Source organism: Callithrix jacchus, chromosome 15 (assembly GCF_049354715.1).
Source record: "Callithrix jacchus isolate 240 chromosome 15, calJac240_pri, whole genome shotgun sequence".
NCBI classification, from domain to species: Eukaryota; Metazoa; Chordata; class Mammalia; order Primates; family Cebidae; genus Callithrix; species Callithrix jacchus.
This window is the reverse complement of record NC_133516.1, coordinates 19,605,038-19,611,037: the sequence shown is the minus strand read 5'-3', so window position 1 is coordinate 19,611,037 and position 6,000 is coordinate 19,605,038. Positions and strand designations below refer to the sequence as shown.

Below are 6,000 nucleotides of genomic sequence, written 5' to 3'. Positions count from 1 at the left end.
ACAGAGAGGAGAAATGACTTGGTTATTAATATATAACCATTTCAGTTCAGAGCTGTTTTTTTTTTTTTCAGAGAAAACAATTAACTTTCTTTAAAAGTTCGTCTTTACTTTCACAGTGGCTGCTTTTTAGAGGAAACCCATTTTCAATCTCCCTAGAGATGAGCCCAGGTTAAAAGTTATATTTCGGTATCCAGACCCCACACCAAGAACATGGCTAACAAGCCCCATCAACCCTATCCTTCTTTAGCTTCCAGAAACTACCTTTTATCTAGAGCAGAGCAAAGGAGAGAGAAATTGAGAGAAAGAGAGGAATGCCAGGACTTTACAGTACATAACTTCCCCCATTCTGTAGTCTTTTAACAGGCAAAAGAAAAGACCTAACCAGAACCAGAATGAGACAGCTCTCATTTGAGTTGTGGCACCACTGCAGTCAGTTGATCACCACGTCAAGAATAAAGTAAGGTTGGGAGGCCGAGGCGGGTGGATCACGATGTCAAGAGATCGAGACCATCCTGGTCAACATGGTGAAACCCCATCTCTACTAAAAACACAAAAAAATTAGCTGGGCATGGTGGCACGTGCCTGTAATCCCAGCTACTCAGGAGTCTGAGGCAGGAGAATTACCTGAACCCAGAAGGCAGAGGTTGCGGTGAGCCAAGATCGCGCCATTGCACTCCAGCCTGGGTAACAAGAGTGAAATTCCATCTCAAAAAAAAAAAAAAAAAAAAGAATAAAGTAAGGAAGGCTAAGGGCCAGTCACTTGCCTTTTCTGGACCTCACTTTATTCAACTGGAAAATAAATGTTTGTGTATGTTACTGCAGTGACTTTAAAATACGGTAACAAATTCTTTGTTACTCCTCCATCCAAGAGGTGAAGCTGAATTCCCCAACTCTTGAGAATGGGTTGGACTTAGAGAAGCATTTCTAACCAAAAGAATACTACAGAAGTAATAATATATCACTTTTGAAGCTAGGTCATAAAAGGCATTTTGGCCTTGCCCTCTTGGATCACTTGCCCTGGGTAAGCCAGCTGATGTGTCATGTGGATACTAAAGCATCCCTATAGGGAGGTTCATATTGCAAGACACTGAGACTTCCTACCAGCTTCCATATACCTGCCCTTGGCATAGAGCCGTCAGATGACCACAGCTCTGGCCAACAATTTTACAGTCTCTTCAATTAGCAGCTGAGCATGAACCATCCAGCTAAGCCTCTTCCAAATTTCTGACCCACATATACTATGAGGTAATAGATATTTGATGTTTTAAGCTTCTATAGGACAATTTATTTATAGCAATAAAATAAATATAACATTTTTTCCTACTTCTTACTTTTTCAGAGACTGTATTTTTTGTAGTCTCCAACCCTTGGGTTAATATGAAACTGTACTAAATCTTTCATACCTAAAGTTTTCAGGTATGAAAGATTGAACCATATGCTCTGAAAAGTACTCCAGCATTTAGCAGGTTAAGGAATTTCTCACAGACCTCTTCATTTCCTCCACATTTCTCTTATAATAAACAACTAACATCAATAATAATACCACTACCAAGTATGTGCTTTACACATTTTTGAGACGAATATTTATTATATAATTTTACTTTTACAACAATCCAATGAGGTAGATATTATATTATTCCCATTTTGTATATGAGGAAACTGAGAACCTGATAGCAAAAGTATGCTATCGAAAGTCACAAAGTCAGTACAACTAGTATTTGAATTTATGTCTTCTGACTCCAATTTAACATATCAAGATCATAATAGAAATGACCAGCCATTCCTGACACTCACTGCACATTATAGCTATAATCGGCTGATATTGGGAAAGCTTTTACACATTTCTCTTCTCTTTTACATTACTGATATTTGGAAACCAGTGAAGAATATTTTTCTCTTTTCTCTTTTGGTTCTACTTAGAAGTCATTTGTCTTTGCCCAAAACAAAACCATTCTATCATGAACACTTTGTCCTGTTTAAGATGGCTGATCAGATGGATGTAATAAATACTAGAGTGATGGATTCTTTTGACTACCCAGTTCAGTCACTACACTGATTCTTTCTCTCATTTTATTATATTTATTTTGTCATATTTTATGTAATTTAATGAGATAGGAAAATAAATGATTTAATTCCAGTATTTTGCAATGAGTTTTAAGTTTTGTACATTAAGAAAAGGATTATTTACAATATTAGGAGTTCTTTTACCTTTTAAATATATATTTATACTATAACATCATGTATTTCTCATTGAAACATATGCAAACTTAAGACAGTTATCCTATATGAAAGCACATATCTAGATCAATATGTGAGATTGGACTGAGATGGACCCCAGGTCTGTGTAATTTTTTAAAAGATAATATTCAATTCTAGTTAAGAACCACTTGCTCAAGGAATTTCAAAACACAATGCTAAATGATAAGTTAATTACAAATATGTGACAAAGTTTTTGACAATAGAAAATTAATAAGTTATATATGTCTTTGAGCCTTAAATAAATATATATTATATTTTTTTAAATAAAGCAATGAAGTATTAAAATTCCCATTACCTGGGTGAGATAAGTTAAAAACTGCTCATGATCTGATTTCAAAGTTTATTTTGAATTTTTCTTCTTTCTTCCCATGAGCTCATTTCAAAGAGTCATTTTTTTATTTAAATATTTTGAAATCATTAAACTCTTCAAGAGAAAAACTTTGTGAATTATTTTCTAAGGGATTTTGAGTGCATTAGTAATCTGGCTATACTAAGAAATGATAGGGGGTTTTTTTTGTTCAACATTGCAAACCTAATAACATAGATCAAGACTCATTAACCATTAATATTTGCCAACCCAAAGAGCTTTTTTCCATGACCTAATATTCCATATACATTAGAGAAGTCATATAAAAATTCAAATGTTTAATACAAACAGAGAATCCAAATGTGTAGAGAGCAGAGGCACAGGTATCACAGGTTTCATAATACTCACACTAGTTATCGTCTCTTCCTTCATTTGAGCTTTAGCATGTTCATTTTGAATACCCTATTTAGCTCTTCAGATAAATGGATCAAGGGATGCTTTCTAATGACTGTGTTACATGCTCTGCTGTGTTCTAAATGTCTCCAATTCTTCTGAGGCTCCTTGGATATCCAAAATGGAATGGCTCATTTGCAGATAGTTTGACCATCACATTCTTAGGGAACTAACAAAAGCTCCTGAATGGAAAGTAACCAAATACAGTCACTTTCAAATTTTTAAGCATGCTTTTCCTTAGCCAGAAGCTATGATTATGATTATTATGCATTCCTTCAACAAGTTTTCTTTGAGGAACACTTACAAACAAGGTCTACTCTTCTGCATGCTGTTTTATCTTGATACCTTGGCAAACTGAGGTGGAGAGCTGGTAGCAAAGTCTTGTTTTTTTTTTTCCATTATCGAAGTTTGTGACATATCTCTTACCTCTTCTGGCTTCCTCCATATGTTATTCTCATCACAGTTGTAGACAAAGACGATGTTATGTGTTCACCAAGTTCATTTCATTTTTTCTCTTTTGAGAAATAGGAAGACTACATTTTCTAGTCTTTTTTATAATTATATCAGGACCTTAGTCTGGCTAATGAATTGTAAGTGAAAGTAATGAGTGTCACATTTCAGCTGAAGCATAGAACAACAGGAAGCCACACATTTCAGATGGCAAAACATAAAAAAGTAAGCTCCTATGCTGGACATATAGCATAAACAAGAAATAAATCTTGTTAGATGAAACTACTGAAATATTGGGGTTCTTTGTTAGCACGGCATAGCATATCTTATTCTGATTAAGATGCATGATGACTACAGCAATCTCACCAGGTTCCAAATATCACTGATTGATACTTCATATACTATAAATACATTCCACTAATCATTATTAAAGTGTTTCCTTGAGCTGAGGCAACTTCAAGGGCTAAACATGCCCTACGTTTTCATCTATTGCCTGCAAACACCTTGTTAAGAGGATGATTTGTAGTCCTTGGCTGGAGAAAATCAGAGCCTACAAGGGTAAAAGAGGAGTTAAAGAGAGGTAAAAATTAATGGTTCTTGCTTTTTGTGCATTAGAATCACCTGGGAAAGTTATTCCATGTGTGGATCTGCCCTACCTCAGAGATCCTCGTTTAGTTAATCTTGGATGGAGCCAAGAAATACACATTTTAATATGAGCCCCAAATGGTTCCAATGTGGATACATTGAAGAATACACTTCAGGAAGGCTTGGGCAAACACCTAATTGAGGCCCTGTTCCCTTACAACCTGGACGATAATGCAGCAAATATGGGAAGGGTTTGAAAGAGTTCTTTCATAGGTAATAGTTTTCCAAGCTTGACCCATGAAATGCCTTACTTAAATATCAAGGGCATGATATGAAAATACAGATTTCTAGACACTGCTCAGCACCTAATGAATTGGTCTCTCTGGGGAAGGGCCCACCCTAGAACTTTCATTGTAAGATATCCCTCAAGTTACTCCCAGAGGCATAAAAGTTTTAATCCAATGCCATATAAACTTCTTATCCTTCTGTGCATATCTTTATGATTAGTTTAACTTATTATTCATGACTTTTTCTGAACTGAAACGTTAGTTTTCCCAACCACTTCAAATCTTCGATCTGCGAGTGCATATATTGTTGCTAGACTTCTTAATAGTTATAGGAGAAGGTAACTCTGAAATTCAGTTTTCATCGTAGATGCTGAAAGATAAAATTTGTTTTTCAAGGTAAACGGTGAATATATTTTTATTTTCCATCAGGAAAAATACCAATAATTTATTTTAAAGGAAAAATTATAGCATTATCATAGAATCTAGAGGACACTAAAAAATTCCACCTTTTAAATGTTTTAAGAAAGTTTATAACATTTAAAAATGAAGCTATAAAAATTATAATATGACAAGGCCAGATGATATATCAGACCCTTAATAGAAAATCTAATTAGCTATGTGTGGGTTTATATATTTTTTTATTTGAATGCTTTTATGACCCAGATTAAATAGTTCCATCAAGGTAGCTTTGTAATGGAATTACTTCCCCTTCAATCTTACATGGATGGTTCTAGAATTGGTGCTGGATCAAGTGTCAGAATTTGGGTTACAGACTCAACTCTATTGCTAATTGACTGAGTGCCACTAGGAAAGTCACTTAATCTGGGTAATATGTTCCTGTTCTATACTGCTTTTGGACATTTTATGAGACTTTTAAAAAGGTGAGGCATATGAAATAAATGCACAATATATCATTTAATGCCCACAGCACCCAACGAGGTTAATACTGGTATCTTTATTGCAGCTAGCAGGAGATTGAGGCTCAGAGAGATCATGTTCAAACAGATAGGAGAGAAGTAAGACTCACATCCATCTCTACTTGACTTAAAACTTGTGCAGCTAAGTAGACATTATTTCTTAGTCAATGATATATCTATTTACCTACAATCTTGTAATTTCTCTTATGGATAAGCATGGCCCATAAAAAATTTTCTTTCTTATTATAATTTGCCTCATTGAAATGTATGGTACTGAATATCACATTTAACTGTGGCATGTCAGGTCAAGAAGTAATAACATAACCTCTGAGTTTTTCTCCATACAGTAGAAGCATAGTCCATTATTTTTTTGACCCCTGTGTAGCTAATTCTGAACTAAGACTTTTCACTGCTTCCACTATACTTGTATTGTCAAAGGCAATTGATACTTACCAAAATGTAGTTCTGAGAGCACCAAAATTATCTAGCTACTCACATAATATGAGCTCATGTTTAATTTTCCATGCCTCTGCCATTAGTTATTTTTCTTCACTAAGAAAAGAATTTATAAGTGAAAAATGTAATTTCTCATTTTTTTCCAAAGATATTTTACATTTGAGATGTTGTGTTAATACTGATAGTTGGTAGGAGAACCTTCTTCCTCTTTGAGCTTTGGAGCCACTTACATTACCCATTATTAACAGATTTGGAGAGAAATTTCTATCTGTCTCCCAAGTTAAGT

The 6,000-nt window shown here is 34.7% G+C and overlaps 1 protein-coding gene across 1 annotated transcript in view; it reads right to left on the bottom strand.

The window, feature by feature from the left end:
• Positions 1-1,559: 1,559 nt before the first annotated feature.
• The window catches only part of IL1RAP (interleukin 1 receptor accessory protein), a 154,538-nt gene continuing 150,097 nt past the window's right edge, over positions 1,560-6,000 (bottom strand). The window contains exon 13 of the transcript XR_004734374.3: positions 1,560-4,019. The gene's annotated coding sequence lies outside the window, so the exon portion shown is untranslated. The remainder of the gene's footprint in view (positions 4,020-6,000) is intronic.